The following is a 19,913-nucleotide window of genomic DNA, read 5'->3' as shown; positions in this document are numbered from 1 at the left end:
TTTCTTAAGCTATTAATAATGCAACATGCACTTGAACTCGCTGAAGAAACAGCAGACACACTCACGTCATCAGCCACATCACGACTACCGTCGGAGGTTTCCGAAGGATGTTCGTGGAGAACGGAACCCGTGTTAGGAATAGCTTCACGCATATCGCTTGCACTTGAGGTGCTAGGCGAATAATTCATTATGGAAGGCTATTTGGACTTATAATAACATTAATATCGGTGGAATATATACTTTGTAATTCAATCTACAATTCATAATAACATACTGCACAACTCAATAACCCACACCAATTAGGAAGAAAAGCATACCAGTGGCGGCTCGTGATAAAATATTATGTGTGTTCACAATTTTGTGGTTCCAAAATCGAAGAGAATTTGAAATCGTACATTTAGTCTAATATGAAATGTCATGATTCCAATGTTTTACTATCGAAAAAAAAAAACCTTATATAAATTCAAAACAACATATAATAATAATAATAATAATAATAATAATAATAATAATAATAATAATAATAATAATAATAATAATAATAATAATGAAACTCAGTCTTTTTATTTTCAATTTTTCTTGGTAAGCCAGGTTACCCAGTTCTTTACTGTTCAAAATTACTTGAACAGAGTTCATTGTTTACGTTTGTTAAAAATGAATACATACCACGGTCTCGTTATTTACAAACGCGTGTGTTCAGTAATATATTTTGATTCACAACACACTGATACACTATAGCCTATACCAGTACTGTAATCCCACTCGCATAGATTACTATAAATACATGTCAGTAAATATTATTCTTAAATATTATACACTGCCATACAGATACTTAAATTCATACCACCGCCACAGTCAGCCAGCACGTGTTTGAAAGCCAAACTATGCTATTATGCCGACACTGAAGTATAGTAATTCACAAACTATACTCTCGTAGCAGCACTGTACACGTAAGTAAACGTTCCTACAGTCAGATGCTGACACCTACAGGCTATTAAGTTTCCTCCTCGAGATATAGTACGTGAACGATAGGCATCGGTGGACCTGACATCTGTAGGATAGATACTCGTCATGTTCACTTAACGCTTTGTGCTCTTGACGAGTCATAAGCGGCCAGCTAAAGACAATTTTCTCCCGCGCAAGCGTGAAATTCCTGTAACCAACTTGAAAAGAGCACGGCTTGTACGTGAACGGATGTTGCCAAGTTTACATAAGAAGTTTATGCAAGATGCGGGAAGTTTAAAATACTCGATTCTGATATTATACATCCCCACAACGTCAATACGGTATCAAATAATAAAACTAGTCGTGCATTAATGGAAACAAGGTGTTCACGTGCTCTTGTGCTCTTATTGACGCACCGCCACTGAAAATACACAATATTTAACTTTCTCTCGGAATCATACGGAATCTCAACCTGACGTATCTTCACTGCATAATAGCGCTACAACTGTCACTCAAATGCGCAAGCGCGGCAGACGGCAGGCAGGCAGGCGGGCGGGCAGGGTATGGTATGCCCGGCTACGCTGGGATAAAGGTACAAGCAGCACACTTCATGTACGGCGGATCGGGCTCGACTGAGCGAGCGCAAAAGCATAATCGTTCAACAACAGAATCGTTTGCAGTTTTTAATAGATTACAATTATTATACTATTGTGCACATAATCGTGCATGATGAGGAGGGAAGAGGAGGGAAGCTCAGCTTCCCTCGCTTCAATGAACTGACCGCCACTGCTATTATCTTATGCATAATCTCTTTGCGCGTCGACTGTATTGGAATTGACACTGCATTCAAAGTCGTCCTGGGATCTGCAGGGTGGTCAGCTCATAGAGAGTGTGTCTTGCATGGTCAGGGGGTAGAGAGGTGAAGGGAAGCAGAGGGAAACTGCCGCTGTTTAAAACCTGTATCTCGCTGCAGTGGCTTGCAGAGCCAGGCCACAAGGGATCTTTCCTCTCCTCCCACACCTCTATTGTAATGCTGCATCAAATGGATTCTCTATTCCCTTGAAACTTAATGACAAAATTTTTATTTTCTTTTCACATACTTATTGTTGTAGAATCTTATCGAGTTAATATAACGAAATTAATATTCTCTTTTGCCTTATTATTACGTATATATCCAGCCTCCAGTAGAACCTAATATTTGCCTTAACTCAAAATGATTGCACGAGTAGAATCCTTTTGATATAGCACGTAAAATACGAGACTTCTTTTCCAGTTTTAGAAAATTGTTGACCATCAGTATATCTGAGTGTTGCTTTGGTGTGACGTCTTAATACCGTAACTTAACCAGTGCAAATTTGCAGGCATGAGTGTGTGTGAATCACAGAATATTAATTTTATTTTTCTTAACTTTCCCTTGTGGAGAATATTGATGTAATGAAGTGAAATTAAAGGGTCGTCCGTTACCTGACTTAAATCTTACTTAAGCTTCATCCAGCCGAAATAGTGCATATATGAAAGCAAGTATAACAATGAAATTTACGCTAAGCATTTGTGGTTACGTGGATGTGAACAAAAAAAAAAAATCTGTATTTTGTTTTCCTTGCCTCCTCTTCGGTGGTGATGCTGCATGGACTAGGAGTGGTGTGACAGATTTAGGACATTTGCCCCTAAAAAGCAAAATGCACGAATCTTCGCAGTCTCACCTGAAAAATGTTGTTTCATTGGCTATGTTACGCAACTCATACTGCTGTGCAATTAAGTGAAACGAACAGAACAAACGTTCTCAAACATAATCAAGAAGTGAGAAAAAATCGTGAAATTATTAAAAAAAATTGATTGTATCAAATTTTGTGGCCAATATGAACTTCCCCTTAGGGGACATGATGAAAAAACGATTCGAAGAACCCTGATGTGTTTCGTGGGTTGCTACAGTTCGTGAGTAATCTAAACGAGCCTCTCAAAAATCATTTGGAACATGCCACTGTTTAAGGTTATTCTAAGACAATTCAGAATGAACTGGTAGAGTGTAAGTTGAGTGTCTGCTGATCTGAAATTCAGACTGAAATCGATGGTATTAGTTTTTCTTAGGGATTAGCAAATGGTCCCACAGACATCTCCCAACTAAATCAGGAAGTTTTGGTTTTTCGATATGTAGTGCATTTATTTTTGTCCTATACTTATTGGTAATGGTATCAAGAAGTGAAATTTGTATGTACCGAAATCTACTCCAGCTCTCCCAATCCACAAGTTCACGAGCCGCCATTGTTTATAATACTTATGAAGCTTCAGTATATCTTTTACAGAATCATTGACTGCCAAATTTAAATTATGAGCTGCACAGTGGACATAATCAGCATTTGAAATAGTTTTTTATACGAGCCTAGAAGCCCGAGGGCTTTATGTTCTCATTTTCTAAAATTCGGATAACCTTTTTCTCAAAATTTTCTGTACTGTAGCCAGTCACTTCAAAGAATTCTAAGAAAACCTCCTTTAGGGAAGAAAGCATCAGAAGCTGAAGTTATAAACATATCACTTGATAAACTCAATGAATACTTTACCTCACCTCCCACTATACGACCTGAAAAACAGTCAAAACTAAATACAATTAATACTCTCCTAGCTAATCCTCCTCCTTCTCGCGAAAAATTTTTCTTCTCGCACATTACTGATTCTGAAGTAAGGAGGGCTCTTAAAAGCATTAAATCTAAAGCACAAGGCACTGATAACATAAGCATAGTCTTTATCAATAAGTTAGTCGATGTCGTGCTTTCCGTAATAACCCATATTTTCAATTCTTCAATTATCACGTCTGTTTATCCGCAACTCTGGAAAACAGCTTTGGTACGTCCACTTCCTAAAGTAAATTCACCTACTTCTGCAAAAGACTATAGGCCAATCTCCATTCTTCCTGTTTTATCTAAAGCCCTGGAACGCATCATTCATAAGCAGTTGTCAGACTACCTAATAGAATTTAATCTTTTAGACCCTTTACAATCAGGATTCAGAAATGGCCATAGCACTTCTACTGCTTTGTTGAATGTTACTGAGGACATACGCGCAGCCATGGATAAACGACAGACTTCTGTACTAGTTTTACTGGACTATAGCAAAGCTTTTGACTCTGTTGACTTCGATCTACTATTGACTAAACTACAAACGCTACATCTTTCTGATAATGCTATCACCTGGATATACTCCTACCCTACTGGCCGCCAGCAGCGTGTCATATCTAATAACCGTTTCTCATCCTGGCGTACTGTAGACACAGGAGTTCCTCAGGAATCAGTATTAGGCCCCTTGTCTTCTCTATTTATATAAATGGAATTTCTAAATCATTTAAGCACCTTAGATATCAAATATATGCAGACGACATTCAATTGTATTTTTCAGCCAGTCCTGATGCACTAAATGATAGCATTAATAGTCTTAATGAAGATCTTGATTCCATCTCTTCCTGGTCTCAACAATTTGGGCTTAACCTAAACGCATGTAAATCACAGGCTATTCTGTTCGCGAACCGTAGATTAATTCCTGGAGTCAACGACCTGCATATTCCACCTGTGAAACTGAATAAAACAATCATCCCGTTTAGCTCTACCGTAAAAAATCTCGGAGTGCATTTCGAATCTAATCTCAATTGGGATACGCATATTAAATATACATGTAAGAAGACATTCTCTATTCTCCATTCACTAAAAAGATTGTATCATTATCCATCTAAATTAAAACAGAGCTGGTACAGACACTCATTGTACCTCACTTCGATTATTGCGACGTTTTGTTCAGTGATCTTAGGATTGATTCCGCTCAGAAACTACAGCGTGTTCATAACGCGTGCGTCCGCTTCATTTGTAATGTTCGATACTATGATCATATCTCACCTTCTTTCGAGAAGTTATCATGGCTTAGGTTACATGAGAGGAGAAATCTCCACTCACTTTCTCTCTTATATCGAATTATGCACACTTCATCTCCCTATTATTTATTCACTCGTTTTCATACTCTCTCTCGGTATCATAATATTAATACTCGATCACAACGCGATAACACACTAGAAATTCCACTTCATACATCATCTCTGTATTCCTCATCTTTCACTGTTGCTACCTCTCGTCACTGGAACTCTCTGCCACCTGAAGTCAAGGGCTGCCGAACATTGAAATCTTTCAAATCCAAGTTAGAAAATTATCTTATGATGAGTTGCCAAACTAACTTACTATTATGACAAGTGTTGTATTGCATGTTACTACGTATTCACATTTTTTTTTCTGTTCTAGTGATATTTAACTTATTTTATATTTTTGTTTTCATATTTTCCGATAATGGTATATCTATAATGTGACAAGTTGAGCTATATATAATCATAATTTTCCTTACTGTGTGTACTTGAAAATATTGTATTCATTGTATGCTTTGTACTGCACTATTTTATTACTACTATTAGTATTATTATTATTATTATTATTACTATTCTTATTTATTATTGTTATTATTATTATTATTATTATTATTATTATTATTATTATTATCAATAATTGTCTTATGTTTTATACTTTGTATGTCTCATTTATTTTGACCTGCTGTTCACATTTTATTATGCCTTCTCCTTTCTTTCTGTATATTATATTATATTATGTCTGATTTCTACTTACTTGTTGTTTACATTTTATTAATATTATCTTATTCAGTTTTGTGTGTAAAATTGTAGTGTACTTTGTAAATTTGTAGTGTTTTTTTGTAATGCAGTTTTACTCCTGGTTGAGTGTTAGGGAAGGCCGTATGGCCTTAACTCTGCCAGGTTAAATAAATCATTATTATTATTATTATTATTATTATTATTATTATTATTATTATTATTATTATTATTATTAATTTCAAACTTTACTTCATATCCTTTCCTTAAGTTCATTTTCACATACTGTATCACTGCACTTAATCGTTTCTTTCAAAACATCAGGAGTAGTATGGTATCTATGATAGCAAGTGAAAAGAAAGGTTGTTCACTAATTTCGGAAATAATAGGTCTAATATGATGCACACTGTCACACGACAGCAACATCATTTCGCTCTGAATCACTGAACTCGTATATTTAATTTTGTTCTTACTGGATAAATGTGTTTTAAGGAAAGGGTCATACTGGAATATGTCTATTACTATTATATTAAAAGAATTGCCACTATGTTCTGCTCTTTGCGTTACATTCTCTCAATGACCTCGGAAAAGAAGTTGATATAGTAATGTCCATGTTCTGGTAACATAAAAATCGCGCGTAATGATAATTTACATTTATCATGCTCTTCACTCATTAATGTTATGTATGTAAGTATGTAATATATATATATATATATATATGTGTATGTATCCAATGCCTACCCACTTCACTTTACGTGATTCGGGTTCCACATACTGCGGATAGATGGCAGGACTGTGACCCATTTTCTAGTTGCACACCACTTCGCCAGGCCATGCTGTACCGACATGATATATATCTGTGGAGTGTTATGTCTTGTTCTAGGGTGAGTGTATGTGTAAGTGTTCGTGGAAGTGTACTGTAGTGTATGGAATGAGTGGTGATGATGAAGAAGAAGAGAGAAGGGGAAATCTGGTGCTGGCACATAGCCTACTCCTGTCGAATAGCACCAAGAGGGCCGCCAGGCTTAACATCCCCATGCGATGGGCGAATCACTATCAACAGTGACATATGCCTTCTCTTCATATGCACTATGGTGCACAATCTAGTGATCAGAAGTTGTGCAGTGTGCACCGCCATCTCTCCTAGTCCCGAGGTAGAAATTTTACAGACAAGCTACCACAGAGCTAACTTGGCGGACTGTAATGCATGTAATATTCTGATGTATCTCATGTGCTATACGTCAAGCAAGCTGTTAAATGGGTAGCATTTGTCTCATCAATTTTGATTCTTTTACATAAGACCTGTCAATAATTTATATAGCCATTGCGCCAAGCATAGGCACCAACTACATAGGTGTTTTGGAGCTCAAGCACCCAACAGATATATTTTATGGGTGCTCAGCATTCATTGGATTTTTTGATCTGAAATTAATTTCGATTTTAATTTTTGTGCAACAATGGGGTGAAAAAATAATTTCCATGGATATTGTAATGTGGGCTCTACAAGACTATAATCTATCCAATTTATACGATGTAATTTTTAAAACTTGCGTTAGCTATCGATTGAGTTCTTTTTCAGGGGTGATTAACTACCCTACCGTCAATGTGCCAATGTTAAATTTGCTTATTTAATAACCCATTATCACTGGAACTACTGAAGATATCATAATGAAATTTTACGGAAAAAGATACAAGGTTTCCTAAGAAAGCTGACAGTTTTATCAAGAATTACAGTTTGTAAATTTTTTTAAATAATGTTGATTTTATTGTAATTTTTATTCAAATACTCAATTTTCTCAGGAACTCTAAATGATACAAGGATGAAATTTTAAACAGATATTGACAACAATACAATAATAAAATGGACGCATATTGAGAGGTGCATGTCTATTAGTTTAATCAGAAAAAATATTTTACATAAAAAATAACAAAATAAAATCATTGTTAAGACAATAAATATTTTTTTACTACTTCCATTTCTTTTATAAATCTACGTCCGTTTGCTTAGAAACCTTTTAACTTACCTTTATCCTGTAAAAATTTCAGTACTGTACGATGACATTATATGGGTCATTAAATAAGCAAATTTAACATTGGCAGTATAGAGTAAATCTCCTTTTCATTGCAGTGTACAGTAGCATTCATTAGTATTCTCAGTCGAAGTCGATGTAGACTTGCATTGCATTATTGTCTTATTACTCTCTTACAGATATCTCTAGAAACTAATCCAACACTTGCAACTCTTCCTGTTGCGAACCAAAGAGCAATAAAGGCGTTTATTACAGAAGGGCTTTCTTCTTGGCATAAAGTTATTAAGCGATTTGAAGTGCACTAAAGAAGTTCTTTGCTTAGATCATGTCTCTTTATGTGTTCCTTCTTTGAAAAAGGAGTGAATGTTACAGCTTCTACATCTAGTAATAAGCTAAAGAAAATGCAGGTGGTAAGAATTTACTTTTATTGATTTATATCAATGCCGTGGTCGAATTGGAAATAAATTACTGCCAGTATGCAAAAATTTTGTGATAAAACTATTTTGAGGATTTCTTAACTAAGGCATTGCTCCCACTTGCAAACTAAATAATATACTATATAAGACATTACACACTACCACAGGAATGTCTTAGGGAAGGTAGAGAGTATGACGACACTACTGATTAACGTAATTGATTGTGTGATCAGTTTCACTAAATAAAGTCAATTTTAAATTTTTACTAACAGTATAGTTTTTGACATCTTATTTCACTTCCGGTATGCCATACCAGCTCATACCGGCCCAATTCGACCACTGTATCAGTGCCAAAATGTGAGCACCCATTGAAGAAATTAAACGTCTGCGCCTATGCAGCCAAGTATTAAATAAAATAACACAATTGGAAAAAATAAAAATATTCTAATATCATAGGCTCCTTTTACAAGAATCTGAAAATTTTGGAACTGAGAAAGAATGATGACTTAAGTATACTGCGAAAGGTGATGGGATTGGCTATGGTATGGTAGTGGTAATAATAGCACAATCAGTAGCAGGTCCCAGCAGTAGCAGCTACAGCAGCAATGGTGGTAATAGTGAGGGTTGCCAGATCCCATATAGAAGAAAAGATGATGAAGAAGAAGACGAAGAAAGAATTTAGTCGACATCATTAATCGACATTTTCTGAACATAGTTATTACAATTTAATATTCACGGTTACAAAAAGAAAAAAAAAAAGAACGGGCTTAAACACAAAATAAATATGTTAATTTTTTTTTTTTATTATTTAGACTTGTTAAAACCTAGGACCCAGCGTCGAAAGTTTGCTCTTAATGGGTTGAGGGAAACCCCAGAAAAATCTCAACCAGGTAACTTGTCCCAACCAGGATTTGAACCCAGGTCCACTCGTTTCACAGTCAGGCATGCTAACCATTACTCCACAGCGGTGAACGTTGAAAGTCTTGGCACAACAATTAAGATTAAACCAACTACTAAGAAAAAGCTGGAACACAATGTAACAACTTTGAACATGCATAATGCAAACAAGTGTTAATGCTTTGCTGATGATTTAACTTAGTTTAATGATTCTATGTTCTTTGAGCACGAGTTTTAAATGAACTGAAACTTTAATGTATTACATGGTCAGTAACTCTTGTAGTAGTGGTGGTGGTGGTACTCGGTGGTATAGTAACAAATAACAATAAACTTTAGCAAGAGAAGGAGAAGAAAAAGAAGAAGAAGATGCTATCCGCTGTCATGTTTGTGTTAAATAAAACCTTGATTTAAACGACACAGGAATTTGGAGAATAGAGGGAAAGTGATGGATTTTCTATATTGATACAGTTAGCCTTGCATTATTGATGGTTATGCATAACATTAACACATCTACCATAATAACAGTAATAAACTACAGTGGTTATTAAGCTGTTTGTCCCTTATTCACAAGTTCCTTTACCTCTCTCGTCTCACTATATTGCTTATAAAACCTGACACGAAAGTGGAAACAATATTAAATATTAATGATACAACAATGAATTATTTCGTATCTACTAAATAAATATCATAAAAACCCATTCCACGAACACAGCGTTCATGGGACTGATAGATCATAATATCCAATTAAATAGGGTAGGCATGTAAGATATGTCTCGTGACCAGAATATTGTACGAAATGGCAATATAAAAATTGGAGATTTATCTTTCGAAGAGGTGGAAAAATTCAAATATCTTGGAGCAACAGTAACAAATATAAATGACACTAGGGGGGAAATTAAACGCAGAATAAATATGGGAAATGCCTATTATTTTTTGGTTGAGAAGCTTTTGTCATCTAGTCTGCTATCAAAAAATCTGAAAGTTAGAATTTATAAAACAGTTATATTACCTGTTGTTCTGTATGGTTGTGAAACTTGGACTATCACTTTGAGAGAAGAACAGAGATTAAGGGTGTTTGAGAATAAGGTTCTTAGGAAAATATTTGGGGCTAAAAGAGATGAAGTTACAGGAGAATGGAGGAAGTTACACAACGCAGAACTGTATGCATTGTATTCTTCACCTGACATAATTAGGAGCATTAAATCCAGACGTTTGAGATGGGCAGGGCATGTAGCACATATGGGCGAATCCAGAAATGCATATAGAGTGTTAGTTGGGAGGCCAGAGGAAAAAAGATCTTTGAGGAGGACGCGATGTAGATGGGAGGATAATATTAAAATGGATTTGAGAGAGGTGGGATGGATTAATCTTGCACAGGATAGGGACCGATGGCGGGCTTATGTAAGGGCGGCAATGAATCTACGGGTTCCTTAAAAACCATCTGTAAGTAAGTAAGGTATGTAAGATAGGCTGATAAGAATAACCTCAGCTTTCTTCAGTTCTTCTGGCTTTTCAGTTTATTCTGGAACACTAGAACATGAGGCTCCTCATTGATAAGTGTAATGACCAAAATGTTTCTTCGAATCAACAGAACTGTTAAAAACTACAGTTCTCATATCTTCACCAAACAAGTAAGTGATAAAATTATAAAGTATAGTCATTTGACTAGACAAGGCGAAGTTTTCATGCATGAATAAATTTGAAATGAGGACACAATTAGAACAGGTAATTACTTAGGATTTAATTACAATTGAAATTACTGAAATTGACACTTTTACATGCTCACAGTTTTGCCTGCACTTTCATTCAGAGTAATGACATTAAAAGGCTAAAATTAATTTAACTTGCAAAATGTCAGTGATTCCCAGACTTCAAATATAAAGTTAAAAAAAAAATACTGTAAACACAGTTTAAACAGTTAGAAAGACAAAATATAAAATACCAATTTCAACTTATTGTTACTTATCAGCGATGTATGTAATGGAGAAGGAAAGAAACTGGTCACCCTACCTCACTATCTCCTTGCTTAGTTGCCTCATGAGTGATGCCTTATTGGTGTCACTCATAAGGTTCCAACCTGCTTTCGGACAGTTGATTAAACAACAACAGTGAAATATAAGACGCTATGGACAGTACTCTATAACAGAGTTGCCAGTATGAAAGGATAATTCCGAGCCTTTGACGTGAGATGACTCGATAGCTCAGTGGTAGAGCGCCTGACCGGAGAACAGGAAGTCGCAGGTTCGATTCCCGCTCGAGGTTGTGAAATTTTTCTTTCATACCATGGCATGATTGTGGCTATAATAGTATTCAATTCAACAACAGTGAAATTAAAATTACTTCCTGCACATTGAATTAAAAAAAAAGTACAGTTACCCTGAAAAAGAATGAGACGATTCTTGGTCGTCGGAAGTTAAAGTTCTACAGTGCTGTTCACTCGATATCGACGTAACGATACATACCATGAGAAATAGTACAAGATTTGTTACAAGGACATGGACCAGAATAAGGATCACGAAGAAGACTGCCATTTAAGGCCAGGATTTCACAACATAGCTCGAGTCACAAAATATCATTGCTTCACTGTACCGAATGGCAAATGCCTGCTATGGGATCTACATTCTGGACTGCTGCTGTCCCTGTCTTGTCTCGGTAGCTCATATAGTAGCGTGTCGGTTCCACTGTATAACCGAAACGTCTCGTGTTCGATCCCGGGTAAAACTTTTTTTCTTATTGAGGTGTAATTAATTTGTTCAGAGTTCCTCGGCTGTCTAATTTGTCGAAAAATATGGAATAATTTATGCCCAATTTCTGGGTCTTACAAGTGGGCTGAACCTCGTCAAAAAAATAAATATTACTTGGAAGTTAAAAGTATTCTTCCTCAAACAAAAATCATAAGAAACAAAAAGAGACCTGTTAACTTAAAATCTTGTCTACATGCCATTAGCTTCTATTACAGCTCTAAGTCGATCCGGCATGGATGTCACGAGATTGTGAAATAAGTTCTGATCCCCGGCGAGATCTTCCCAGGTGTCAACAACTTCATCCCACAATTCGTCTCGATTCCGAGGGCGTCGGTGGGCATAGGTGGCTATCCTTCTCTTTTTCAATTCCGCCCATAAATTTTCGATGACCATTCAAATCAGGTGACTTCGGAGGCCAATTAATGATTTCGATCTCGGGTCTGCTTTGAAACCGTCTTTGAATGCTTGCAGCATAGTGCACGGGATGGTTATCCTGCTGGAACAGCAATGTTCCTTCGGGAAAACGTTCTCGGGCGGAGGGAAGGAATATATTTTCCATAATGTGCTCGTAAGTTCCCGCATTAAACCGGCCATCGATGCGTTCTATAACGCCAGGTCCATCGTAAGACATCCACCCCCAACACGATATGCTAAAGCGCCCCGATCTTTCACGTCGGTGCACATAGCGCTGGTCATGTCGGAGACCATCCTCATGATAGACACTGACAGGACCTTCGTAATCACTCGAGATGGTTTCTCCAATCGAAATCCACTCGATTGGTAGCGAAGGCAAGACGGTCGACAGCTTGTGCTTCCCCCAATATTTCCATTTGCGCAGCCCTCCGGCTCCTAATACCGCGGTTCCTCAACCTGCTGATCACAGTCTGTGAAGAGCCGGGAAAGTTAGATGCTGCTCTTATTTCGTTAGCAGTCAGAAAGGGGTCCTGTCGAACTGTCTCGAATAAGAGAGAATCCTCTTCCAATGAAGAAATCCGCGGACGCCCAGCAAATAGGGCGATTTTCGACCTCCCCTAAATTTTGGTAACGATGAACCCACCTCGCGGCTGTACTTCCAGGAACACCGAGCAAACGACCAGCAGATCTAGCCCCATATCCAGCCTCAACTAGAGCTATAACTCGCTGTCTCATGTCACGTCGGTTCGCCATTACGATGAGAAATGAGGGATGACGATAATATTTTATTGTAGACAATGACTATTTAACGTGATATAGAATTATTGAAATAACAGGCATCTTGCATAGTAAGAGTTAATAAATCAACCCTAAATTAAATATCTAAATAACAGGATATAATAGGAAGTCCAATTGTTGCGAAACTAATCAAATTAAATCTAATTACATTAAGTAAACAAATCCCAAGTTATGACACCACATTGCTACAACTAAATTCTAGGTTATTAACATAAGCATTGAATAGGTCCGTGGTTATGCATTGGACGACAAAACCATCATCGAAAGTTCGAATCTTGCGGAAGAATGTATCTTCTTGCTTTTTATAATGTAAATCAGACTTCTAACTACAATCATTCATATTTCTTACATTATTTATTAATATTTATAGCCAACATTGAATTTGTAAAGAAAAGACTTTAGAAATCTCATATGAAATTTGTGATCTGTAGTGACATAAACATAGATTATCTCTCGCAACATTTCCGTAAAAGTAAATTAAATTCACTCCTTGAAACTGGAAACCTTAGTCGCATAGTCATTTTCCCACAGCATACAAACTGAAGTAGCACAGCCATTGATAAATGTTTTGTACACAGAATTAGACTGAATTCCTATTCGACAGAACCTATAATCAATGGCTTGTCTGAACACGATAAACAAATCCTAAGTGTTTCCAATGTCATTGAACAAGTTCAAAATATTAATTTAAAAACTAAGAAAGGATCGTAAATGCTGTATCTAGTGATTATTTACATTTATGTGTACAAAATGAATCTTGGAAAAACATATATGATACTGGTACTGCTCATATTAAGAGTAAATGTATTGAATTTTTCACTTAATTTCATAATCACTTCAGTGGATGTTCTCCACTCAATGTTGTGAAAAAATTCAAAAGTAAAAACATGTAGATAACGCAGGGACTTCAAAATCTCATGTATTAAAAAGAAGAATCTATATGTAATGAGTTGCAATGTAATGATCCTCATGTTCTTAAATACTGCAAGAAGTACAGTGTAATTTATAAAAAATTATGAAAGAGGGAAATAGAATATATTTGAATAGAAAAGTAAAAAATTCAGATAATGCAATTAAACCTATTCGGAATATTATTAAATTTAAACTTGTAAATATCCTAGGAAAGAAAATATTTTTTCATTAAAACCAATGATTATAAAGTAGAGGATCCCAAATCTATTGCAAATTCTTTTAACGTCGTATAGCATATAGTACAGAAATATTATTGACAACTTAAACATTCAAGAGTTTGCAAAATATACTGCAATTGGTTACTTAACAGATGCATTTAATAATTAGTATTAATATATGTAATTATTCAATAACTGCAACAGTGCTTTTTCATTCAATCATAACATGAATAAAATTGAATGCACATTAAATTAAACACTATTGCAAACACGTAGATAAAATAGTTAAAATTAACTGAAGGGGTGAGAATGAAATAATCCAAAGCCAGACTTTTAACAAAAATTGTTTTGTGCGAGTGCATTTCTTACACATAAGGGAAAGCTATTAATAAAATATTGTAATAATTACTCAACAAATGACATAGCCTAAGGACTCCAAACCTTTGTAAAAGTTTGTCTATTATATATATTTTTTAATTTCATTTTAATTGTTAGTTTTTAATATATATGAATTTACATTGTATAGTGTGTGTATAAATGCATTCATTAGATTAACGTTTATAATATTATAATTTGTAATTTTGTATTGTTTGCGATCATTAACACTTAATCTCAGGACTTGTAAAACTCTATTTCAACGTTACTTAGTTATTTCAACGTTACTTAGTTATTTCAACGTTATTCACACAAAAAAAAATAGTTGTGTAGACTAAGAATCGAACTCGCACTGTACTACACAACACGCAGAACTCTTACTGTCTGAGCTATTGAAACGATATGAAAGCTTTCCTTTCTGTGCGGAGTGTCGATCTAGTCATGAAGGTCCATTGCCGATTTAACTACGCGATTTATGTCTATATTTATCTTTTATTTACCTAATATTATCTTTTTTTTTTTTTTTTTCAGTTTTTTGAAGTGAATTTCGGAACGATGCTAGTAACAAACCAAATAGCCTGAATTTAAGTAACTCAATATTCGTTATCTTGTGTATCAGTGCTCTGGTCTCCGATCATGTGCAGTGTCTTACATCTGAGACTTAGGAATATTCAATCGTCTCATCCTTTTCCAGGGAAACTGTACATATCGATGGCTAAGAAGTGATACAGTACCTCATAATTACAAAAATGATCATATAGTTTAACTACATTATTATTTAGATTAACTACTTTATTGTTATATTCACATAACTGGATAGTTAACTAATATTTTGTCCCCGAAGATCTTGCAAAGCAGAAATATACACAAAAAGCTCGTCTATTTTGAGTAAAATTACTTTTTAAAACAATTTTTTTATTCACCTACAAGTTTACAGATATGAGGTATCAGTCTTGGCCATCGATATTATATTTAATAAATTCCAAACAATTATTTTTAGAAACAAAAACTATTAAGGCACATAAACAATGACGGAACTACTGCAGTAATATTTCTTCCTCACAGAAGATAACGTTGAACAAATAATTTCATAAAGTAATATAACTACAGGTGTCAATATTATGTACATTAAATACATACTGCTACTTAAATGTCTAAAGATTTGTCGAACATCCAGGAGATATTTATCATTAGGAAAATTGGATCATTTTATTAAGACGGTAAAATAAAGTATGATCACGGAGGGGGTGGGGGGGACTTGAATATAACTTATATTGCGTGTCATATAAGAATGCTATTAAATATTTTAATACTAATATTCTAAGTTACGTACCATACTAATTTTATCCTTCATAAAATTATTTCATCTCTAAAACGTTGTAACATTTTATGTTGTATGATGCTGTGGAAATTCGGATGGCACACAATTTTTTAAATAGGAATAATAATAACAATAATAATAATAATAATAATAATAATAATAATAATAATAATAATAATAATATTACCACCAATCAGAAACTAAATTGCTGTAGTCCGTGAATAACTTATGAGCAGACATGGATATTTAGTTAAAAACCTATTTTTCTGATGATAACATATAGCTTTGAGACTTCGTATTTACATGTACAATAAATATTTATGCTTAAAGAAAGCTACTTAAGAGTGCCTAAAAAGCCCATTTTGACGTTTCTGATATCGAACTTTTTATTTATATCTTTTTCTGTTTCTATAATGAGTATATACTTAGTACAAGCAACCTGGTTGCTATGTGTTTTGTTGAATGTTTATATTGCTGTCATGTAGAGATTTAGAAAGTATAAATTGGACCAAATAAAGTTAAGAAATTAGGCAACTTCTACATATTTCTTTGCTTCGTCTTTCTCAGCAGCAATAAAAATTAATTCAAATTGTCTTTTATAATGCCTCCACTCAGCATCTGATAACTCTTTCATGGAATATGGGTATCCTACCGACTGTGCCATGTTATAAATGTGTTAAATTGAATTACAAAATTAACTTCATTTCGTCCAACTTATACTTTCTAAATCCCTACATGACAACAACATAAACATTCAACAAAACACATAGCAACTAGGCTGCTAAGTATACATATATTCATTAGTTTCTCTCTTAAAAAAACTAATTTCTATGTTCTATGAACATAAAAAATGACTGTCTTTCTAATTCTCTTTTGCTCTATGTTCATGAGTAGTGGGAGTGTTTCTAGGATTAAAGTTCCCTCACTCATTTAATACCCAGACGATTTCCTTTGCATTATTATTATTATTATTATTATTATTATTATTATTATTATTATTATTATCATTATTATTATTATTATTATTATTATTATTATTATTATTATTATTATTATCATCATCATCATCATCATCATCATCATCATCAAAGTTCTAGGAATGCCAGCGATGAAAGGGAAGAGGGTTTTCTTTCAATAATAATTAACACCAGCAACAGGAAAGGGAGTTTCTAGTTATGTGCTGTTGTTACATCCCTCTCTTTCATTGTTAAACAATAAAATCGTACTATTATATAAACAGAGTGCCAGTAATAGCTAAGACACAATCTGGCAACATCAAAATGATTCCATGTGGACTTAACAGCTGTCACTAAAGAATAACAGAATCCAATTGGCAGCGACATGCTGATTGGTACAGCATGACTAAGGAACATTTGGCGGTATTTTCAAAAGTCAAATCAATAACAAAACGGAAAACGTATTTAGTGTCTTTCACGTGTTAAATTTCATGTTACCTTGTTAACATGTTTCGGCCTGCTATTGGCCATCTTCAGAACTAGTTGTTGCTGGTCTTGGCGCCTTTTGTTTTGTTTCCTGTGGGGGTGTGTTTGTGTAATGTAATGTGGAGTCAAAGAGTATGTGTGTTCTGAAATTGAGTTGTGTGTTGAGAATTTCATTTGGGTGTGTTTTTGTGTTTGTATATTTCGTATTGTTCTAGTGTGTTTAGTTTCTGGCTTTTTGGTTGGATGTGTAGAATTTCCATGTGCGTGTTGATGTCTCTGTAGGTATGGTTAGCGTTTGTGATGTGTTCTGCATTTGTGGAAGTGTTTTGTAATTTTGTTATGGCTGTGATGTGTTCTTTGTACTGTAACGTGTTTGAAATGATCTGCCTGTCTGTCCTATGTAGAAGTTGTTGCAGGTGTTACATTTGAGTTTGTATATGCCTGTGTGGTTGTATTTGTGGTCAACACACAACTCAATTTCAGAACACACACACTCTTTGACTCCACATTACACTACACAAACACACCCCCACAGGAAACAAAACAAAAGGCGCCAAGACCAGCAACAACTAGTTCTGAAGATGACCAATAGCAGGACGAAACATGTTAACAAGGTAACATAAAATTTAACATGTGAAAGACACTAATACGTTTTCCGAAGTGATATAGTGTTAAAAGTTGTGTAATCAAAATGTACAATAACAAAAGTCATGTCGAATGTTAACGTTTAGAGAATTAATTAGGTATTGTTGCGGTAGCATGCTCCAAAGATTTTCTGATCACTTTGATGCTGCCTGGGTATCAAATGAGCAAGCGAACTGTTTGAATCGATCTAACTTCACTGACAACAATGAACCTAACAGTTTGGTAATCAGTGTTACCACTGTTACGGAACTGGGACTCTTGTGAGACATAGTGGCAATTGGCCCATTGGAATATTCAAAGTCCCAGATACAAGACACTGCACATAATCAGATACTCAGGGCACAGATACAGAAGGTAACACATAATTGAGTTATTTTAATTCACTCTACTTGATTTGTTGGAATTCGTTCCGAAACTACACTGAAAAACTGCAAGAAAAATATTAAATTATTGTAAATAATAAATTAATATTACAGAAATATTTTATTGAGATGGTAAACTAAATACTGCAAAGTAAAGTTACGACCATACAAAATAAATTTTTATTGCAATTTTAAAATAAAAGCATATACCATCATTGACTAATTAAAACCATACGTCAACAATGCACTCCATTGAAGTAGCTATTCTAACGACATCTTTACAGTATGCGGCATCTCTTTGTATTACCGATATTGTTCCAAGTTTGCATTACTGACTTAACATTAACAACATCAGTTGTAGGTACTCACGCTGATGTATCACATGTATTTCTCTCTTCCTAATAAAATGAAAGATGGAAATGAAAAATATTATTATTAATTATTATAACAAGAACTGGCAACACCAAATCTTTCCACAGCACTCAGTATGATCTACCATATAGCCAGGCCTATGACTAAATTGCGGCATGTCGTCCATTTCAAAGACTAACATAAGCCCAAGCATAAGGGAAAATTTTGCAGCTCTGATCGTTTTCTCGAACATTGCTAAGTTACCTGCAATATTACTTGTAGGTCTACTGCTCCATGAAATTGTGGAGATCATAGGCGCCAATTTTGGGAGGGTAGGCAAGGCACTTTCTGCTCCAACTTAAACACCCAGGAGTGTCGCCCCCTGCCAACAAAAGTAATAGAGGACCTTGCCCCTCCAAATAATTCGATGAGAGCTAAATCAATTCACAATGCCTCCTCCCTTCCTTTCCTTCTGCATTTGAGATTGGTGAATCCCCACATATGATGCAACAGTGACTCCACTTCTTTGTTTATGATTCACATTTTTTCAATTCAGTTCAAATCTATCAACTATTGCGATCAATCAGTAACTGTCATAAATATTACCAAGCTGAAATAATAATATGGAATTAACAGTTAATTAATAGTGTGTAACAGTTAAATTTGTTACGAAATTTAAAAGTAATTATTATCAACATTCAGTTTCAGGGATTGATTCTTGTAAGAATAGTCATCGCTAGTGTATGCTTATTAAGTGATCAGTGCTTGCGATGCAACTATTGTATACTACTATACTATGTAATTATGCACAAGTCCTGGCAAAATTACATTTAATTACATATAAATGAATTATGAATTGTACACAATTCGCCTTTATAAATAGTAATTTTTAACTCGACTTTGAATTGTACGGATTTTTGTACGCTCTGATAAATAATAAAGTTTCATTTTGACTTCACGTATTTTGTCTTATGACTTTGAATGCGTTTTAATCGTTTTCCATAATTCTCAACATCAGCTGGGGGATATAGGGAATATTATAACATAAGGCACGTGACAGTGGAGACCACTGCCTTTTTACATCAGTGATCTCAAGGTTATGGGACTTGAACCAATAAGATAGCAATCTCACACAGCCCAGGCGAATACAGAGCCTCCATGCATCGTCTTTACATGCTAGCTTATCTTGTTTCTCAAAGAACATATTCCACACATTTGAAAACAGTTGCAGGTCACACAGCGTCTGTCTAGCAATCATGTGTGACAGTAAAAGGAAGAGCTGCTTGCTAGAAAATAAAGCTGAGGCAAACCTCAACAAAACAAAAACTAAAATTGCAAGGGGTTTGTAATAAACATGTATGATATAAAAAATTTGGACAAGTTAAAGGAATTCTTAAGTGCTCCCAGCTC

This window comes from Periplaneta americana, chromosome 7 (genome assembly GCF_040183065.1).
Source record: "Periplaneta americana isolate PAMFEO1 chromosome 7, P.americana_PAMFEO1_priV1, whole genome shotgun sequence".
Taxonomy (NCBI): Eukaryota; Metazoa; Arthropoda; class Insecta; order Blattodea; family Blattidae; genus Periplaneta; species Periplaneta americana.
This window is presented reverse-complemented; position numbering follows the sequence as displayed.